This window comes from Colletes latitarsis, chromosome 14 (assembly GCF_051014445.1).
Source record: "Colletes latitarsis isolate SP2378_abdomen chromosome 14, iyColLati1, whole genome shotgun sequence".
Classification (NCBI taxonomy): Eukaryota; Metazoa; Arthropoda; class Insecta; order Hymenoptera; family Colletidae; genus Colletes; species Colletes latitarsis.
The window spans coordinates 19,590,831-19,611,285 of NC_135147.1; the positions used below are offsets into that span (position 1 = coordinate 19,590,831).

General features: G+C 37.0%; 1 protein-coding gene across 3 annotated transcripts in view; it reads left to right on the forward strand.

The window, feature by feature from the left end:
- LOC143349794 (uncharacterized) overlaps window positions 1-20,455 on the forward strand; it is a 98,631-nt gene that overhangs the window by 57,311 nt on the left and 20,865 nt on the right. The window lies entirely within an intron of this gene.

The window sequence follows — 20,455 nt, forward strand, 5'->3', positions numbered from 1 at the left end:
TTTTTTTTCCATCGACGAAAACGCTATCCAGGGAAACGACGCGCTTCTGGGCTTCTTTGGAGGAAAGCTTTCGGATACGCCGCGACGCAAAGCCGACTCGAGTCAAAGGTTTCGCGTTGTGCACAGTCATGCAAATGCTGACCCGGTAACTTACGGGTTTTTTCGCTCCTCTTTTCTAAACGACAAAAGGAAACTGCACCGAGGTCGATGAGAATTTCGTGAAAAGGGGCACCCGTTGAAAATGGATAAAGTTGACGGAACTGAAATAGAAGATCGATATAGAATGGAAGTTCTGTGTCGATTTCATACCGAGATTTATGAATGGCGTCGCCGAAAAATAGTATGGAACTTGGGAATTTACAAATGTATCTTGTCCACCCAGAATAACTCAGAAAATACGCATTCTAGAGTTTTATATAATGGTTGAAATACTATGATAGGATTTCCTACTGATTTTTGATTTATCAAACCTCTTCTTTGCATTTATGGTGCACGAAACACGAGATTCTATAGCTCTGTCATCTTAACTGGCTTCAAAGAAAATCTCTCTAATAGTGGGAATTAAAAGGCTCACATTTATCATGGAAGCGAGTTTCATTTATCCCAGAGAATACTGTAGGTTGCAAAATAAATAAATTTAGCGAAATTATGTGTAGGTTCAATATTGCAGACTTAAAAGCACAAAACTGGTACATAATTAAAAGTTTCACATATATTGTTTTGTGAGTTTTATTTATCCCAGAGAATACTGTGGGTTGCAAAATAAATAAATGTAACGAAATTATCTGTAGGACCAATATTTCAGAATTAAAAACAAAAAACTGATACATAATCATTAATAGTTGATGTGATTATAAGTATGTATAATTAAAAAATATTGTGTAACTAACGGTGAACGAAGATTTTGTCAGAATAGTCGTCCATTGTTCTTCGTTCGAGGATAAAAAGTTCCAATTTAATCGAGAGGGACGAATTCATTGCAATGGCTGTCTATATTAAATAGTGATTTAAAGAATCTTTATTCCGTCCAGAGTTAGGTTCGTTTAAACTTCGGTAAACTTATTCAAAGCCCAGCGTCATCGGAGGGAATCAAAGGAAGTAAGTTTCTTGTTTCATCGAAACGTCGATTTTCTCTGGTAATTGAAATAAAGTTCATAAATTACTCTCATAATTTATAACGCAATCAAAGATCTACTAAACGCGATACATTTATTGAGAATTGCAAAGGAATTATAGATTTTTTTTTCTTTTTCTGTGACTCGAATTACCACAGTCTTTAAATCTATTTTTAATACTGTATTTATATTTTATTTCCTCGACACGACTACAGTTTTTTAATTAATGAATCGAGAACGAGCGGAAAACTTGCAATTGAGAGACCTTTGATTTTAAATATAGATAGAATTTTTCTTCTTGTATCAGATAAAAATATGCTATTAAAAATGGAGCATTACGCAAATCGTTTGCTCGTTTAAAGATACGGGAAGTCCGCAATAGCAGCGTTTCCTGTTGCCAAGCGAAGAAACGTACGGAGGATTCGTATGACGTATAACGTGAACTCGTGCGTCGTTGCGACGCGTTTATCTATGCTTGATTGGCAAATTTTTTATAACATTTCCTCGACCCTCTTTCGTAATGGCGAATCTAAAAATTTTGCAGATATAAAACGCAACTGATTTATAGAATGACTTCTATTTTAATTAAAATTCTATAATAACTGAATAAAAATGGATCGTGGTTGGCAATCTTCATAAACGAAAAAACGTAGTGCTACGTTCGCAGTTTTCAGTTTACAAAAACTGGGGAAATTTAGTACTATATTAATGACTTCTAGTTTTTACCAATTAGAAGCTGTAATACTATGTGAATAAAAAACATATTACTACGTTAGTAGTTTACAGCTTGTGCAAATCTAGAAAATTTAGTACTATGTGAATAGCTTGCAATTTCGATAAATTAAAAGTTGTAGAAGTAGAGTTATGATTTCCAACCTTCATAAATGAAAAAACTTAGTTACTTAAATACTTAAATACTGTGAGAATTTAGTATTACACCGATGGCTCCTAATTTTTACCAATTAGAAGCTGTAATGCTACGAAAACAAAGCACGTAGTACTACGTTAGTAATTTACAGCTTGTGCGGATCAAGAAAATGTAGTGCTTGTGTGAATAGTTTGCGACTCCAACGAATTAAAGGTCACAGTACTAGGGTCACGGTTGGCAACCTTCATAAATAGAAAAACGTAGCACTACGTAGACGGGTCGATAAAAACTCGACGCCACGGGTCTCCGTCATCGTATTCATCGAGAGGAACGCGATTACGTTTCGCCGCGAACGGGATGTTGTTCGTCGGCTCGGCTGAAAAAAGACGTCGGTCTGTTTTCCAAGTCGCCGCAGCATCTGGAAGAATAAAAGCTGAGTAAACCGTCTTTCGTGTATACAGAGGCATGGATTATGGATGCAACGGCGTCACGTGTGGCCCGATGGCGTTTCTTGAAAATGTAAACGCCTGCTGGCTGGACCCTACGCGCGATGAAAAATTCACGATCGATATGTTCGATGAAACGTCTATCGATGCGCAAAATATTTTACTATGGTTGATTAATCATTTAGAAGATTATTCAAGATTAAGGTTCATCTACTTTTCGATTTGTAAGGAAGATACCTTCTTGAAGAAAATTTAAAAATTGATTTCTACGTGCAAATATTGAATATATTTTTTCTGTATCTTCTCAAAACCAAAGTTAAATGGAATCTTAGTTTTCAGTGGTAATTTCTTATCGTTAATATATAAAATCACCCTCTGAAAAATTGCCTATTTACAGTTGAAGATTCCGTAGTCCCCACCAAGATCGTGGTATCGATATGGCAAAACGTCGATCGCTCGCGAAACAGGTCGTTCATACGCAATCTCCGTCTAATATTAGCACGAGCAGAGCTTATCGCACGAGATGGACGAAATATGGTTTAATTGCTCCGTTTTCTAGTCGTTTGTCAATTTTATTCGCGATCGGCGTTTCCGTGGCGCCTGGAGTCCATAGTCCGTCTGAACTTGATTCGCGATTCGAACGCGAAGTTCTGTGTTTTATCAGTGATGCAATGTCTATAAAGCCAAGTTTCATCGAACGTACTACGAACTGAGATTCAATACCGCAGTCAGATTTCTGCAATAGGTTAGTTTTTAAAAGGATTATTCCACCTTCCCTGGAAATAAATATCGAATAAGTATCTGTAATATTCGTAGACTTTAAGATTATTTTGTAATACAAAATGATTACGTAAAATAAAAAGTGTCACGTATCCAGAATTGATCTAAGCTTTTCTCGTGATTAATGGCATCTGTCAAAAAACATTGTATTCATAAATAGTTTTATAGGAAAGACATTAGAGATTTAGAGAAAAAGAGGGAATATCAGGTTTAACCTTTTTTTTTTTATATACTTGTGTGTGTGCTCTTTATCACTGGCCGTGTCGCCAGTTGTTCTTCAAAAATGGGGCATGTCAAAGGAAAACAATGCAAGAAAGGGGATGTTTCGGTTCTCACCGATAGCATTCGGTCGCTGTCGCTCACGCTGAGTACTATGCAATATTTATTTTCATATCTATGAGAAAATATAAAGCTGTGACATTATATTCGATAATAAATTTTCGTTTTCCGAGAAATTATCTCTTTTTTTACAGAATTTGAAAACTGACCAATACTAAAAATTTCAAAGTAGATTAAAAAATAAACAAATTTTTCCTCGCACTTTTTTGCAATTAATAAATAATATTTTTAAACGATGGAATCTCCAAGTAGTTATCTATAACTTTCAGGGTAGTTTTCAGCCCTCAAACGCGAATACTATTTGTATATCTGACTTTCATAAAATTATTAATAATTTCAATCGACAATGTGGTATTAAAGCCTTAAATATTTTACAATAAAGATACAAATTTAACTGTTCGATCGTCTAAGGGTTAATAAATTACTACCTATTGATTCCATTGGTTATTCATTATCGGAATTAAATTTTCCCCCTGTTTTATAGTTAACTGACGATAAAAGTGTGGTCTAGTTGAGTAATTCAGTGATGCAGCTGCGACTTCCTGAATTCCATTCGGGCGTCGTTCTTTTGGATAGGTAATTTAGAAACAGGACGACTAAGGGTAAACAGAAACTCGAGCAAATAGAACGTTATCCGGCCTGGTCCAACGGTACTTCGGACGACCGAAATTATTCTTTTGTAAATAGAACGAAATTATTCATTCGCGTGTCTCGCTGACTCGTTTTCTCTCTCCTTTTTACTATCGAGTGAGTCATAAATTATTTTTAAGCCGATGAGCGAAACGTTACGAGTTAATCCCGTCAGACATCAGCTTCGTTGACCAGAGTTTCCGCCTCCTGGATTAAGGAGATAGTTTGTCTAGCGAACGCAATGCTCGTGGAAAATAGTAAAATTTTTAGAAATTCTAACTGAAACTATAATGTTATCCTCAACAAATTTGTATTGAAAATTTTGATATTAAAAGTTTACCTAAATTCGTGCAAATTCAACACGCGAAACAAGAAGAAAGAAAAGTATTTCATAAAATTATTCGCAGGAAATTTCAAATTTCAGAAAATAGAGTGTACTGAGAATGCAGATTCATATTTTTATTAAAGAATTTAATGGGAGCTTTATAAAGGGTCGTCTCAATCCCTAAATATAATTATTCTTACTTGAAGATATTTCTGAGGCATTCTGAGGTTTTTGAAAATTAAAATTTCCAATAAATGCATAAATATCCGCAGTCTAGTCGTTACAACGAATGGCAAAAACAAGTGGTTTTGAGTCCCTTCGTAGATCTAGTGTTAACAATTCTGAACAGTGACAATGGAGCGTCGCGATTTTTATTTCGATCTATTGGTTCTCGCGCGAAAGGGATTACGGATGATGGGGGAAATGGAAAAATCGGCGGCAGCCATTCGATCGTGGCGAACGCGATTCGTCGAGCCGAGCCGCGTATAATTTGCGCGACCGTTAGATTTTTCCGTTCCGCGAAACGAAAAAACCGCTCGCGGGACTTGTTACGACGGGACGGCGTGTTAACCAATTTGCGCGAGCTATGCGTGGCTCGGAGGGCTCGTCGCGAGTTTCAGACGACGATCAATAGCCCAAAGGGCGTCAGGTTGCCCGAAATGCTCGTATCGGGACTGGATTTTCCTTTGAACGTCGTTTGGAGACGCGCTCGTTAACGATTTCGTCGACATTGATGGCAGTATTTTCATTTTTAAATGTTACAGTCGCCATTTTGTCCGATTGCAAAAATTACACACCACTGATCGAGTAATAAATTTAGTGCAATGCTAAAAATATCAATTGGTCGACTTTCGAATGCTCTAGCTTGCTAATAAAGCCACAAAAAAACGACAAAATGGCGAAAAGAATTAATTTGAAGTCCAAAATCTGTATCGTTTGCGTGGTATAACGTGGCAACACTAAAGGTATCTCAATTGGTCGCCTTTTGAATGCTCTAGCTCGCTAATAAAAAACGACAAAATGGCAAAAAGAATTAATTTAACCTGTATCGTTTGCGAAAATTACACGACATCGATTGAATAATAAATTTTGTATAACGCTAAAACTATCATTTGATCGACTTTCGAATGCTCTAGCTTGCTAATAAAGTCACAAAAAATGACAAAATGGCGAAAAGAATTAATTTGGAGTGCAAAATCTGTATCATTTGCCTGGTATAACATGGCAACACTAAAGGTATCTCAATTGGTCGCCTTTTGAATACTCTAGCTCGCTCTAAAAGTCGAGTTTCAAATGCTCTAGCTCGCTAATAAAGTCACAAAAAACGACAAAATGGCGAAAAGAATTAATTTGGAGTCCAAAATCTGTATCGTTTGCGTGATATAACGAGGTAACACTAAAGGTATCTCAGTTGGTCGCCTTTCGAACATTCCAACTTGCTAATAAAATCACAAAAGACGATAAAATGGTGAAAAAAAATGATTTAGATTGCAAAACCTGTATCATTTATGGGGCATAACGTAGTAGCACTAAAAGTATCAGTTGGTCGCCTTTCCAATACTTTACCTCGCTAATAAAGAAACGATAAAATAACGAAAAGGATTAATTTAGAGTACAAAACATTTATCGTTTGTGTGGTATAACATGGTAACACTAAAGGTATTTCAGTTGATCGGCTTTCGAATGCTCTAGCTTGCTAATAAAGTCGCAAAAAGTGACAAAATGGCGAAAAGAATTAATTTGCAGTGCAAAACCTGTATCGTTTGCGCGGCATAACGTGGTTTAAAGAGGACTTTAGGATTCACTGTTCCTTGTTATTTTATGTACGTGTAATCTGCGCAATGAAAACGTAAAATGGAAGCGAAATAATGCAAAAACTAAATATAACGTATGCGTCTGTCGGTATCCCTGAAGGGATTAAGTTCGCCGACAAGGTATTATTACGTTTCTTGCACTCGAGACACGGGTCCATTGAGATATCGTGTGTTCCACGATACTCGACTGCAATTTCATGACTACCACGTCTTACCGAAGTACAGTATGACCTCATGCCTAAGTGCATTGAATGATCAACGACGTCATCTGCGTAGGGTCAAGTATCGAAGGAAGCCAGAACGGGATGGTGATTTTACACGCGTCTCGCTGTCAAAGTACGTCGATCGGAGTGTCAGCTGTTCGTGGCGCGAGACATTAGAACCGCACAACTATAAATCAAGCTGAATCATAGTCAATCAACGCCCGTAATTCGTCTCTGATTCGAGAATAAGGTTAACGATAGTATTTATCAGCTCGTTACGCGTCATTCACGCCGGACCAAGCCGTAGAATCCGCTAACGAGACGCGTTTCCTTGAGCAGACGCAGTGTCAACGTTTTTCCACGCCATCGTGGCCGAGGAATAACGCCATCTTTGTGATAGGAAAAATCAAAACTATTTTATTTACTTAAAATGATTTAGGAATTCTTAACACGAATATTGTCTCACGAGGCTCACAGATGTCACAAAATTCACCTTATTTTTGTAATTTATTAATCACCAGCTATTCAATTTAATTATTGCTTCTAGGCAAATTATAAATTTTATAAGAAAATAAAAAAAAAAAAAACGCAACAAGCTATTGGACTTTGACAATTTTTATAATATTCATAGCAAACTTTGCCAATTACTCTGATTGCTATGCTACTTCAACTTTGAACTTTGATGCTGAACGTATTCCTATAAATAAATGTTTAAGTTATAAACATCTTCCTACGTAAAAAGTTTCTTCTGCGCCCCCCACTTTGGAAAACACCAGCTTAAATCAACATCGCGAGGCTTATCGAGTCTGCTGCACATCGAGATTGCAAGGTGAAAGTCAAACAGATAATCGAAGTACCCGATAATATTCTTCGCAATATAAACCTGCCGGATGCTAAGGAACACAAATCGAAGGTGTATCCGGAAAAACGGAGTACAAACACTTTGCAACGATACACATAATATGTTTCGATAACAATTGTTGCCAGGACACGATAAGATAATCGCATTGGAATACGGAATAAACAATTTTTAAATCTCGTCATGAAAATTCTTGTGAACAAATGGTCTCTTATAAACGATAAAATTGGTAAAAGGTCACTTCACAAAAACTCATTCGTTCTAAATATTCAAAAAAATTGTTCCTTTTAGAATTTCTGGTCTTTTTAAAGGAATGATTTTTTATTTATAATTTTCCTTTATTGATAACGTAATTCCATTTACAAAAAAATGAATTTTGCAAAGCGTTGATTCATCAGAAATGACCTGATTCGCATAATCCACGATGCCACCATATATCTTTATCGAGACTTCGCTGAGACAGATAGCTGCGACTATTTTGCACATGGTAACCGTATATAAAATGTATATACCTTTGCACGTGTTGTTAAAATCAATATGCAGAATGAACGGTACAAGTTTTACGACCCCCTAAAGATATATCAAATTTCCATACCAGCTTTATTAGTAATTTTATAGCTAGCAATAAGAAACTAATGTGGAACATTCGCCTAGTCTGATCAAACTTTGTATCAATATAGATATATTAACTGATACATCATTAGAACATGAATATTGGTGTTCATCTTCAGCATTAATTTTCAATAAAATTGTCAGCCACTTCTGGTCGTGAATAACAATTGACAGTAGCCTATTTTAACAAATAATTCATTTTTTAAACGAAAAGGTGCCCATAAAAATAGTTTTCTCACCCAATACAACAATCCAAAGACACAATATTTCTGCCAAGTGTCCCAACACTTGTAACCAAAATTGAAAATCTAATATTTGTTCAATCAGTCACGAATAACAGATTGTCGATGTTTTATTCATGTTTCGAAATTTTCATCCCTACAAGAATTTCACCTCCGTACACGATATTCATGAAACGTTACCTATGGCGACTCGAGGGCCTACCGGAAGTTTAATTATATCGAACTCTTCCATTGTACTTCATTTTTCCTTCGGTTTTCCGATTCGCCGACTCATGAAATTGCCGCGTGGAATCGATACGGTTAATTACTACGGCCATTAATTATTCCTTTGGACGAGATTTATGATTCTCAGTCGCGTCTGCGCGCGCGATTTGCACTAGTTTATCGGGGCAGCGTTTATGATTGATCATGTAATCGAGCGTGCACGGTTGTTCGAGGAATGTGGAAAAATATGGAGCCGCCTGCTCCGTGTATCGTGTACGACGATGTTGCTCCGTGCTCAGTGCGATAATTATGCTCCGCAACTCGGCCGTATGTGTGTTACTTCGATTAGCGTGGCGCAGTTACAGAACCGGGCAACTTCGTACGAGTAATTTTGTAACGCGAGCCGACCGAGGCACGCTTCTGGCGTGAATAGACAAAGTTATTGCTCGCATGGAACAATCGATGCCCTGTTCGCTGGCCATCCATGCAGTCGTCTTCGATAACACGCGATTTTGATCTTTTAACCCTGCCCCGTCGATGGTGCATTTATGTATCTTGAAAGACTTCTTTCTTCGTTTTTTTCTTTTTCATTCTCAACGCCTCGACTGTTGTGTCGATTCTTCGTATCTCGAGATTTTTTTTTTTAAATAGTAATATTTAAAGTTCATGAGACGATGTCAGGATCACAGAGATGAGGGCTTGATACTGTATTTATATTAAGACCATTTACTTTGAGTAATATTTTATTTTAGCTTACTTTAATAGTCAGACCTAATCCAGACCTTTTCGATACGATATCTTAAGATTTAGTTGGCTGATTGACATCAAAATCTTCAGTAGACATGTTTTTATTGCTCGAAATAGAACAATTAAAAAATAGTCAGAAGTCAGTAGTTTTTAATTGTTCTAATTCGAGCGATAAAAATATGTCTGCTGAAGATTTTTGAAGTCAATCAGCCAACTAAATCTTAAGATATCGTATCGACAAGGTCTGAACATAAAATTTCGAGAAAAACACGTTTAAAGTTTCAACTATGCTGCTCAACTATCTGTAGCAAACCTATTCAAACCTCTAGAAACTTCGATATTTTTGCGAATCAAAGTCCATACAGAGTTTCGAAATCCTACCTATTCAAACCACTACAAACTTCGATATTTTTGCGAATCGAAGTCCATACAGGGCTTTGTGCACACAGTTTCGAAATCCTGCCTATTCAAACTTCTACAAACATCGATATTTTTACGAATCGAAGTCCATACGTAGTTTTGCACGCACGGTTTCGTAGTCATTCATGAAGAAAGTCGATTTTTTCGAAGTTCCAAAACAGAATACACCTTCGAACTAGAATAGTACAATTTCATTTGGATTTTTTTTCTCTCGCAGATCTTTATATTTTTATAATAATTTTCTATACTTGTGAAAGGATTTACGGCAAGACTTGAGGCGTAGATCACTACCGATGATCTCGCGAAAAACGTCAAAAATCGTTATTCAAACACGTCGAACAGCACGGCGACTCTCGAGCATAGGTGGGCGAGCACGACGCGGACGAGTGGTCCTCGGAATTCCAAGCGCGATTATATTTAAGCGCTCTATTCTGATCCGTGGCCCCGGGTGCTGGAGAGAGCCAAAGCCCCCAGCGATGCCGTTAAATCGTCGGAAACGTCGAAACTGGTTTAATAACGCCCTCCTGGCCGTTGCCAGAGATGAAAATCGTCCAGCGTCGCACCATCCTGCGTTAATTTCGAATTTAATCCGAGCACCGGTCCGCTAGGGCGTCGCGAGGCGAACCATTCGGCCGATCGATCGCTATTTACCGCCCCCCAATCGATCTCGTATCGACAGATCTCCAAAAACATGGCTAAAATCCCAAGAGTCAATTTTGTGAATTTTTAGAGAAACAATGAAGATCACGCGTGTGCAATTGTTTTTTGAATCGTTAATAAAATTTAAAAAGAGGCGGTGAACTAATAATTGTTTGTAAATTTATTGTCTTTTGCCCCGTAAAATGATTCTTGGAATGAAAAATATTACAAAATAGAATTTCAATATGTATTTCTTTCATCTTAAATAAAAATATTAACAAAAGAGAATAATTACCCTACAAACGTAATGTACATTTAAATATTCTCTAATTGCAGCTGCACTTTGCAAATGCATCCGTAGAAAGATACAACGTCATTAAGCTCCGTAATAATTCTCTCTATCAGCTTTTTTAATCCTCATTTAGCAAAGAGCTACAGCACGGAGCAAATCGTAATCGGCTTAATTTTTGGGCAGAGCAGTTAATCCCTCAGGCGATTTTTCAAACCGACATCCAGGCGATCGATACCACGGGCAAAAGTTAGTTTACGAATGTATCTAAAAATTTTATTCGTTATTCGCAAAAAATTCCGTTTTGAAATATTATGTTTTTTTTTTATTTCATGCGGAGTTGGTCAGTTGAATTTCCAACATTCGTTTTTTGAGCCATGGCCTTGCCAGACGCGATAAGGGCCCTACAAACGGACTGCGTGTCAAAGGTTATGCATTTAATTGGAATTTCGATTAGGCGGGGAGCGATTGCTCGCGCGAAAGCGATGCGTGGCAATTTTGCCCAGCAGCGAGCCTTCTCCAAAGGAAACGCAATTTCGCCGTACGATCCCCGCGTCTTTATTATCACGACGATGGCCTACATACTGTTCTATAATTGCAAAATGCAAATATCACATTTACATGCGGGCATAATACGCCTGGCAAGGTGATTCGTATGCAGAACAAATAATCTTATTCGTTCGTACGCGCGAAAACTGCGGTCCGATTGCGGTCATCCTATCGCAAACATCCACACAATTATTAATTCCAACGTGGTAAGATTCCGAAGTGTAACGCTGACTTTTTGATGAGCTTTTTCGCAACGATGCAACTCGAAAGGCTGAAGATAATTGTGACCGGTATTGAGAACAGACCGTTAATAATTTATGAGATATTTAACACAACCCACCGACACTTCATGTATACCCATTCTTTCTCTCTTTTACGAGCTTGTAATTTTTGCATTATATGTATAGAAAGTTGTGATTGTTCGTAAGATATCTCTTTTATATCACATATTCTTTCTTAAAGTATGAGTTTTAAAAATCTGTACAAAAATGTTCAATTATTTTACTCAAAATGTGCACAATACTTTAAATTAATGCAAAAAATTTACAACTTACGGTCGAAATATTTTAATTTTCATCGGATAGGAGATAAAACGCACTTGAACATGAATTTTGTTTCAAGTCGATACCGTAGTTAGTTCCAGAGAAAATAATTACCTGCGAAAAAATGCTGGCTAGTAAGTAGGCGAACATCCTGTTTACAAGTTTAAATTCTTTTTCAGTTAAATAAATAATTTATAATCCAGTTTTATCGCACACCAGCTGTATGATCAATAGGAGTTGCTGAAACTTCTTTGGGTGCATAGTGTCAAAGTAAATTTAAAAATAAACATAAAAGACAGCATAAATTATAGTAATTGGTATAGTCATCGGATAGGGGATGAAATGCCCTTTAAAATGAGCGGTCGTACAAGTCGATAGCGCAATTAGTTCCAGAGATATAAGGGTTCGAAGCGTTTGTTTACTTTTCATTGTCTACATCGCGAGGTCATCGACCGCACGTGCTCGTAGTAAATAGAAAATACTACGTCACACGGTCACGTTTGTCACGATTTACATGTGAGAGAGAGACCCGACGCGACACATCAGACAGAGACAGAAATTAAAAAATTACCTTTTACATAAATTACGATATCTCCAAAACGGAAAATCAGATCAACGAAAACCAAAAGCCATTTTAAAGGGGAAGGTTTGTCGCTTCTAACAGTGGCCTAATTATCGTGAAAACACTAATAGCTTCGAAAATGTACGTGTCTAAAGTTTTATTATTTTTAACATACGTTAATAGACTGTTCTAAAACAGTGGAAACTGAAGACTCTCTGCTTTCATCTTTGCTATATATTTCCTATTTACATCTAACAAGAATTTCATACCAAATTTTGTCCAGTTTTTTTATAAAAAAGTATAAATCGTCAGATGACCGATCATGGTAGATCAAAATGATCAACAGGCCATTCTCATGTCAAAAAACGCTCTTCTAATAAACGCAACCGAAAAATGAGTTATGGATTGGCACGGTGCCTAGTGTATTATTAATATTTCGCGCGAAGGAAGAGACGTGGTTAAAAATTCGTGCCATTTTCCGCGTAGCGATTTATCGCCCCAGCGCGGAACGAAAAATAGCGGAAGCTACAGATTCTCATTAATTATTTCGCTACAGCGGAACCTCTTTTATCATGCGAATTTTCGTGCAATAGTTTTAAAGAATTCAACTCCTGGGACTGCCAAGGCCCGAATTAATTTTTCACCGTGCAATGAAATTGCAAGAAAATTGTACCAAAGAAAGTACAGCAGGGAGCTGGGAAAATGTACTCTGAATAAAATTCAGATTCATTAATTGGAATGTTTAGAAAAATTTGTTTTACTGTTGGTCCAGATTGTGTAGCTAAAAAACAATTATAAAAATGTATTTTGCGCCAAGATTGTTATTCTTTGTTGTTTACTCGATTTTTCCTTTTTGTTCCGGGTGAGTCACGGAAAGTATAGTCAAATCCCTGGCTACACAAATTTGTCACCACAGGTATTTATCGTAATTACTCTTTGTACATATATTCGTCTATGATTACGAGGAATAATTAATTTTCGAAATCGTAAAATTGATGAAACTCTCATCTTTATCGTGACACGACGTCTTGAGTTCTCTTGCGTAAAATATAATTAAATGTAAATAGTATAAAGAAATCAAAACTAAACTAAATAGTAGAAAAGATAAGAACATTTGTTAAATAGTTGCGTGTATCATTTAAAATGAGTCAGTCTGCATACAAAGAAAAGAATCGAAGGGATGTTGACCTGGCACGTAAATCTCCACTTCACACCTTGAGACGCATTCCTACCTTAGTTACACTTGAGTAATCCTGTGGCAAAGGCCAAAAACAGGATGACTCAAACGACCTCAGGTACGCCGCTAATTGTAAAGCTGCCGATCGGCCAGAAAATCGTCAGTCTCTTCGCGACAAGCGACAGCGTCGGTTTATCGCGTGATCGTCGAACTCGAGCTGCATCGGACAACATTTATCATTGTTTATCGGTGAGTTTAACGTTACGTTATTAGATAACGCTGGTAACAGTAACCGTATTCGATCGAAGCAACTGTCGTGCAGACGAATCAACGTCGCGTATAATTCAATTTTCATACAACAAATAAAATATTCATTTCGTAAACTCATACTAAGCCTGTACTTGTAGTTAATTATCCACTGTATACGTAAACGTGTATTAATATTTTGATACTGAAATGAAATTCTTGGATAAAAGAAAAGTGTTAGAATTCACTTGAACGATATTGTGATTAAAGAGATGAAGTTATAAGGGTATCTGTTCATGGTTGAAGTTACAAAAAAGTTCTGTAAGAGAAATTCACACAGCTTTGAGTCAGCTATAAGTAATTTAATTTGTGATTTTTTCAAGCTGTGAAGGTTATCTTAGTTTTTTTAAATGGATACATAATTCGTTTTGCATATTTAGTTAGAAGTAATTTGCAGTCGAAATGGTGTCTCGTTTAGAATTGCTATTACGCATTGTTTAGAAGATAATCCTTGATTTGAACTGCATCCAGAACCTGTGAAATATTCTTGCAAGAATAGTTTATGACGAAGGGAAATTAATTGGTGACAATATCATTAAAAAATGAATAGAACCTTGAACAGATATCTCACACAGGATTCTAAATAACCTGATTAAAAAATAATAACAAAGTAAAGAAAGGTATCCCAATTACTAAATAAATTTTAATTCATCCGAAGAATATTTTCCTTCATATCTTAACATAAAAATGCACAGTTTCTTCAATTTTTGTTTTAACATTACGAAATGTGACGAAGAGAAATTAATAGTCACCAATATCATTAAAAAAATGAATAGAACCTTGGGCAAATATCCCACACAGAACTCAAAGTAACTTAAAAAGTAATAACAAAATAAAGAAAAGTGCCTCCATCGCTAAATAAATTACAATTCTTCCGGAGAATATTTTCCTTTGATATCGTAACGTAAAAACGTACAATTTTTTCAATTTTTCTTTTAACGTTACGAAATGTGTATAAATACGATTGCAGTTGATAATTATTCACAATAACGTGCGAATGGGACATTTTGAATTTAAAAATTCGTCGAACTCCATCGGTATGTCGTTTCCGGCTGGACGTGGCTGGAGGATCGATGGATCGAACATAGGCACGTGTTGCTTCGATCATAAGTTTTACACGGTGGCCTAGGAGGTCGCGACGTCGACTGGGACGTGACATTCGTCGATCGTGTTCGTGGTGTGGGTGTATCGTCTAGGTATACACACGTATATATGTACTTCCGCTGGGCGCCCCGGAGTCTGACAGACAACCGACTGTTCTTCGATTCTGCGCGCGTCCACTTGTCGCCAGATACGCGCACCTTACCTTGGGCGATAAAACTCGCGGCGGTTTTTTTGCGAAACGACCGCCGCGCGAGGTGGTTGACACGCGAGGTATGCGTACCTGATCGTCGATAGAATAGGTAGATTCCTCCTGGTCTTGATTTTTCACCCTTAACAGAGAAGGAAGCCGCTCTCGAGCGCGTGGGGGACCGCGGACGACTCTCAGACTGCCTCTCGAGTGTGTTAACCCTTCGCGGAGGAGGCGGGCTTCGCGTCATGCTCCGTCGTATGCGGGTTTCGGTCGAACGCGAATGTTTTATCGTATTACGTATTGGGAATGTGGTCGAGCTCACGGCGCTGACTCGCATCGAAATCGCGATTCGATCGAACCGTGTGAGTGTTTCTTTGAATAATAAGAAAAAGTGACTGGGAACTCGGTTCCTCGCATCGATGCACGGTTTTGGGTCGAGTATGGATATTTTATTAGCCTACTGGTAAATTTAGTCGGAGCAGGGCTGCTTGTCGAACGTGTACAACAAACACGAGGGTGAGTCGAATGCAAAGCACGTTTTCGGTATTCTTAAGGGGACCAGGCAGATTGAGCCTTTTTCTAAGGGCTTATTAAAACAGTTATTTCTCCGTCACACGACGCTTTTGGTAGTTTAAAACGTATACGAACACAAATTTTGTATTGCAAAAGGTTCTCAAACAACCATGCAGTGAGTACTTAAACAAATAGAAATTATTCTTATTTTGCAGTGATTTCTCTTCTTCAGATGAAGCGAATTCCTGCTTTGCACTGAACCTATTTAAACATTAAAAGAAATCATTATAAGAATAGGGCATTAAATACGGAAAATTGAGATTTTAAGATAAAAAACTTGCCTTATAAATTTCTTTCTAGAAATTTGAAGTTTTTACAAATTCGCACTGCAGTTCAATAAAGAAACATTTATCACGTATGTAAAGAATATTTCACGTCAGTCTGATCCTCTGTTTTTTTGCAATCGCTGCAAAATGAAACGAAAATAAGTTTTCGAGAAAAACGCGTTTAAAGTTTAGAGAAACTTTTGACTGTTGTAACTATATCTCTTTTAAAAATTTCCAGCATAATAATACGATGTTTCCAGAGCTTCTTTAGTATTATTTTCGAAAAGAAAAATAAAAAAAGAATCGATTTTCTAACTGTCTGGTCCCCTTAAGGGGTTATTCTAGTGTGAAGTGCATTTTGTTGGGAAATTTTTTGCGAATAAACTATAGCACCTTTTGCAGTCAAATTTACAAGGTTTATCTATACGTGTTTCAGTGATATTTTTAAATTTTTTGGGGGAAAAAATTTAGAAATTGATGGCAGTGTATACTCTCAAACATAGTTGCTTTAAAAAAAGGTCGTCTCACGCTGTTCATGTTTTCAGCCATTCAATTTGTTTCAAATAAAAATCCGTGAAAGATTCTTGACTGGTATGAATTTGGCTATAGACGGTAGCAAAACAGAAAGAAAAAGTCGATAATTGAAAAACTGTCAACAGTTTGAAGTTTAATTATCGATTTTTTCATGTTTATTTTTTTAAATTTTGGATACCTAAAGAAAGATAAAAAATAAAAATTTTGTGTTCCTTTCGGTATGGGCTACAGTCATACTGTATGTACACCTAAAATTTTAAACCAATTAGTCAAGTAGACTTTGAGATATGGACAGCGTTCTGGTAAACATAGTTTCGAAAAAAACGCTTTCAAAATTTTAATTTTAAATTAATCGTTCATTTTTCCGCGTAGTTTCCGCCAAAGTTTGACACGTTCGTTGTTGTGGTGGTCACCAGTGTTTCAAAATGGTTTAGAATGAAAATTTGATATAAGCAATTATCAGGGACGTCTATAAACGCAGGAAACTGGCAATCAGCTTATTAATAAGAGTTCTTGCTACCGGATTGACAGCTTTCGTATTCCAAGTATCGTAAAAAGTAGTATTGCACCTTATGCTCATCTCAGTATGTTAGAAAGTTTATTCAGTCCTGGAGTCTCGCGTATCCAAGTTTAACAGATATCTGTGCCACGACGAACAGTTAGAAAAGTTTTTGTACTAATGGTTCCTCGAATCTGGTCTTCTAATATCTTACATATAAAGCACCCAGTCGTTCGATCAATCCACACAACCTCGGACGGAGAACAATGCCACCCTGAAAGGAATCATACTTCTCGACATTTTCCTCGCCAGTGAATGAATGAGAATCGTGTTCTAGCGCGAGCAGCCCGCAAACAATGGCGCGAACTTCGCTCAACGTTCTACGTTCAGCTACCAGACGTACAACTTCCGCTCCTGGAATTCGAGTAGAATCAACGTAATTCGTCTTTTGTGATAAACTCGATAGTATCCCATCACAGGATCGTTAGAATTTCCATCTTACAACGTTATTATTTATCGATGCACGAGTATATCCCATCGAGTACGATAATGGTCTCACGGAAAGTTGGTTGGTATCTGGACAATGTGTCTATGAATATAGATTGGGGTAAATAAACCAGTGAATATATACACGTAGCTTAAGAACATTTAATATTATTTTATTTCATTTGACCTGATAAACAAATTTGTGTTTTGAAGTCACTTGTAGTTAAATATACTATTTACTGCAAACATATATCAATATCTTTACACTTCGACGTCAAGCTTTTTCAAAAATTTAATATCACCTCGTATATAAAAATTATCGTACCAAATTTTACGATTTTGCGAAGAACTCTTAACACTGTATTTACATACATTGACTATCCACATTTTTATTAAAATCAGTCATGTATCTTTTAACACGACTATCAGACCAAAGCTTTGATTTCAGACAATTTTAAACTACGTAACTTAAAATTTTCCGTATTATTTAAATTCGTAACCTCGGTACAATTCACGAACCCTGCCCAGATTTATTTCATTTAATACCTCAACCGAAGAATTAATTTTTTAAATTTCATAGTGAACAGTCCTGACACTCATATACAGGGTGTTTGGCCACCCCTGGGAAAAATTTTAATGAGAGATTCTAGAGGCCAAAATAAGACGAAAATCAAGGATATTAATTTGTTGATTGAGGCTTCGTTAAAAAGTTATAGAAACATTTCCGGCCACACAGTATATTTTCGGTAAAGAATTTTTTTCTCGAAAGTACGTAGGATTTCGGGGCTATATATATTCACCAAAAATGATTGTAATTGACCCCTGCAACCAAAAATAATTTTTCCAGAACGATTTGAAATTTTTTAATTTTGTCGAAAAATTTGTCCACCTATTCGAATTTTTTTCTCGAAAGTGGGTAGGATTTCGGGGGTAGGTTTATTGACCAAAAATGATCGTAATTGACCCCCGCAACCGAAAATAATTTTTTCAAAACGATTTCAAAATTTTTGTTTTCGCCGAAAAATTTCAGCAGCTTACCCCCTGTCGATTTTTCTTAAAAATTACTTTTTCATTTTTAGTAATTTTGTTTAACGCCCTACAGAAAAGTTGTGTAATACTTTTTTGTAGGTACCCATGAGCTCTACTTCAGAAAAAAGTTTCATTGAAATATATTCACTATTGTAAGAGTTATGGCTGTTTGAAAATTGGACCATTATTCTAGAGTTTTTTTCATTTTGCGGGGTCAAGGACCAACTTTTCGAATATTTTTCCGATTTGTACATATTCTCCACCAAAATACGCGTAGTTTGCTTTTTTAAACATTAAAATCGTCCAATCCGTTCAGAAGTTATGACGTTTTAAAGATATGCTTGAAATTTTGGAGTGACATTTCTGACCTGAAATTATATTTTTGGTAAGGAATTTTTTTCTTGAAACTGAGTAGGATTTCGGGGGTATGTGTAATGACCAAAAATGATTGTAATTGACCTCTGCAACTAAAAATAATTTTTTTAGAATAATTTGAAATTTTTTATTTCATCGAAAAAGTCCATTTACTGATTTTTTTTCTCGAAAACGCGTAGGATTTCGAGGGTATGTCTATTCACCAAAAATAATTATAATTAACCCGTGCAACCGAAAATAATTTTCCCAGAACAATTAGAAATGTTTTAATGTAATCTTTTAATAACTTTTTAACGAAGCCTCAATCAACAAATTGATTTCCCAAGGCTAGTCGAACATCCTGTATGGTAATCAGAGTGTTAATTGGAATATCTCTGTATTCGTATCGTAACATCAATCAGATTCAACATAAATTGCAAACAAATAACGAGTCCCATAAATCAAAACACCCGCCATTGCAATTTTGTGGCTACAATATGTGTGGGTTTCCCTGACCCTCGTAAAATTTTGTCAGAAAAATTAAAGAATCGAAACATATAAATGCATAGAAGATACGTGTAGATCGAGTAGATAATTTACTACGACAGTTTGCGATGTTCACTATTTTGTGGCGTATGCGTCGCGGCGGGCAGGATAATGAGACCGTTGCAAAAGTCCAGCGACGTATGTAAATGCGGACGCAGACTCGATTGTCTCCACCTACGAGTAGCAGACTTCTCGTACCGTTGGCAGTCTTCGGGGTTTCCTGGAAGTGGCTAGTAAATTGCGTCGCCCTCCTTTCGATTAGCCTGTAACTCGATTTATACGCTGCTTAACTCGAGCCTTTCCTCCGCCTTATTCGGGATTCTAGCTCACCAGTAAAGATGTATAATTTATGCCCCCCCTATATAGAGCCGCCTGATCGAGGCGTCGTTAGCACGTTTGTGATCGGTGAATTGAGACGTGGACTTTTTATTGTGGCTATTAAAAAACTGTTAAACGGGGTGAAATGACGAGGGGTCACACTGGTTACTTAACTCATTCACTGTGACATAATTTCTCACTAAGGAGCTTAAAAAATGAAATCTCAAGATTAGATATTAAACAAAATAAATAGTGGGTATGCTAGTTTCCAATTATCTAAAAAACAAAGTCTCGACAGTAAAAGTATCAATCGATAAATAATATAATCCTGTACCGATCTACCGATAAAGATTACGCAACGCAACGTTCGCAAAGAGCAGCGCAAGACACTATGCTGCACCTATCACAAAGCAACGTGGATCACAATAGCGCCCTATCAGAGAACGACACGGTGTTCGTCGTTAGGAACGAAAATCGGTGAATAGAGGAAGCAGAGAAAACGAGTATCGTCGATTTCTTTCGTGCTGTACACGTTCGTAGCTCATTGAACGGCGCATTGTTCGCGACGTTTCAGTGGGCCACGATCGAAGGTTCTCGTGGCCCGTCGTTGCAGAATTTGCTTTAATGAAAACGATCATGGAGATCCGACGATTTATTTCCCCATGAAAGCGTCGACTACCTCGACTTAACTCTGAGGTCCTCATTGTCCGGCTCCGCCAATTAATGGTCCTCGACGGAACGAGCAATAAGAGGAAATAAAAATGCAATGAAAGGTTTTATTGGCTATCATTGGCTGGCTACTGGATGCTGCACTCGCTCTCCGCGCCCTCGCACACCAAAACGTTCCATTGTTCTTTGCAACGGCCAAACGGTCGCGCCAACCTCGAC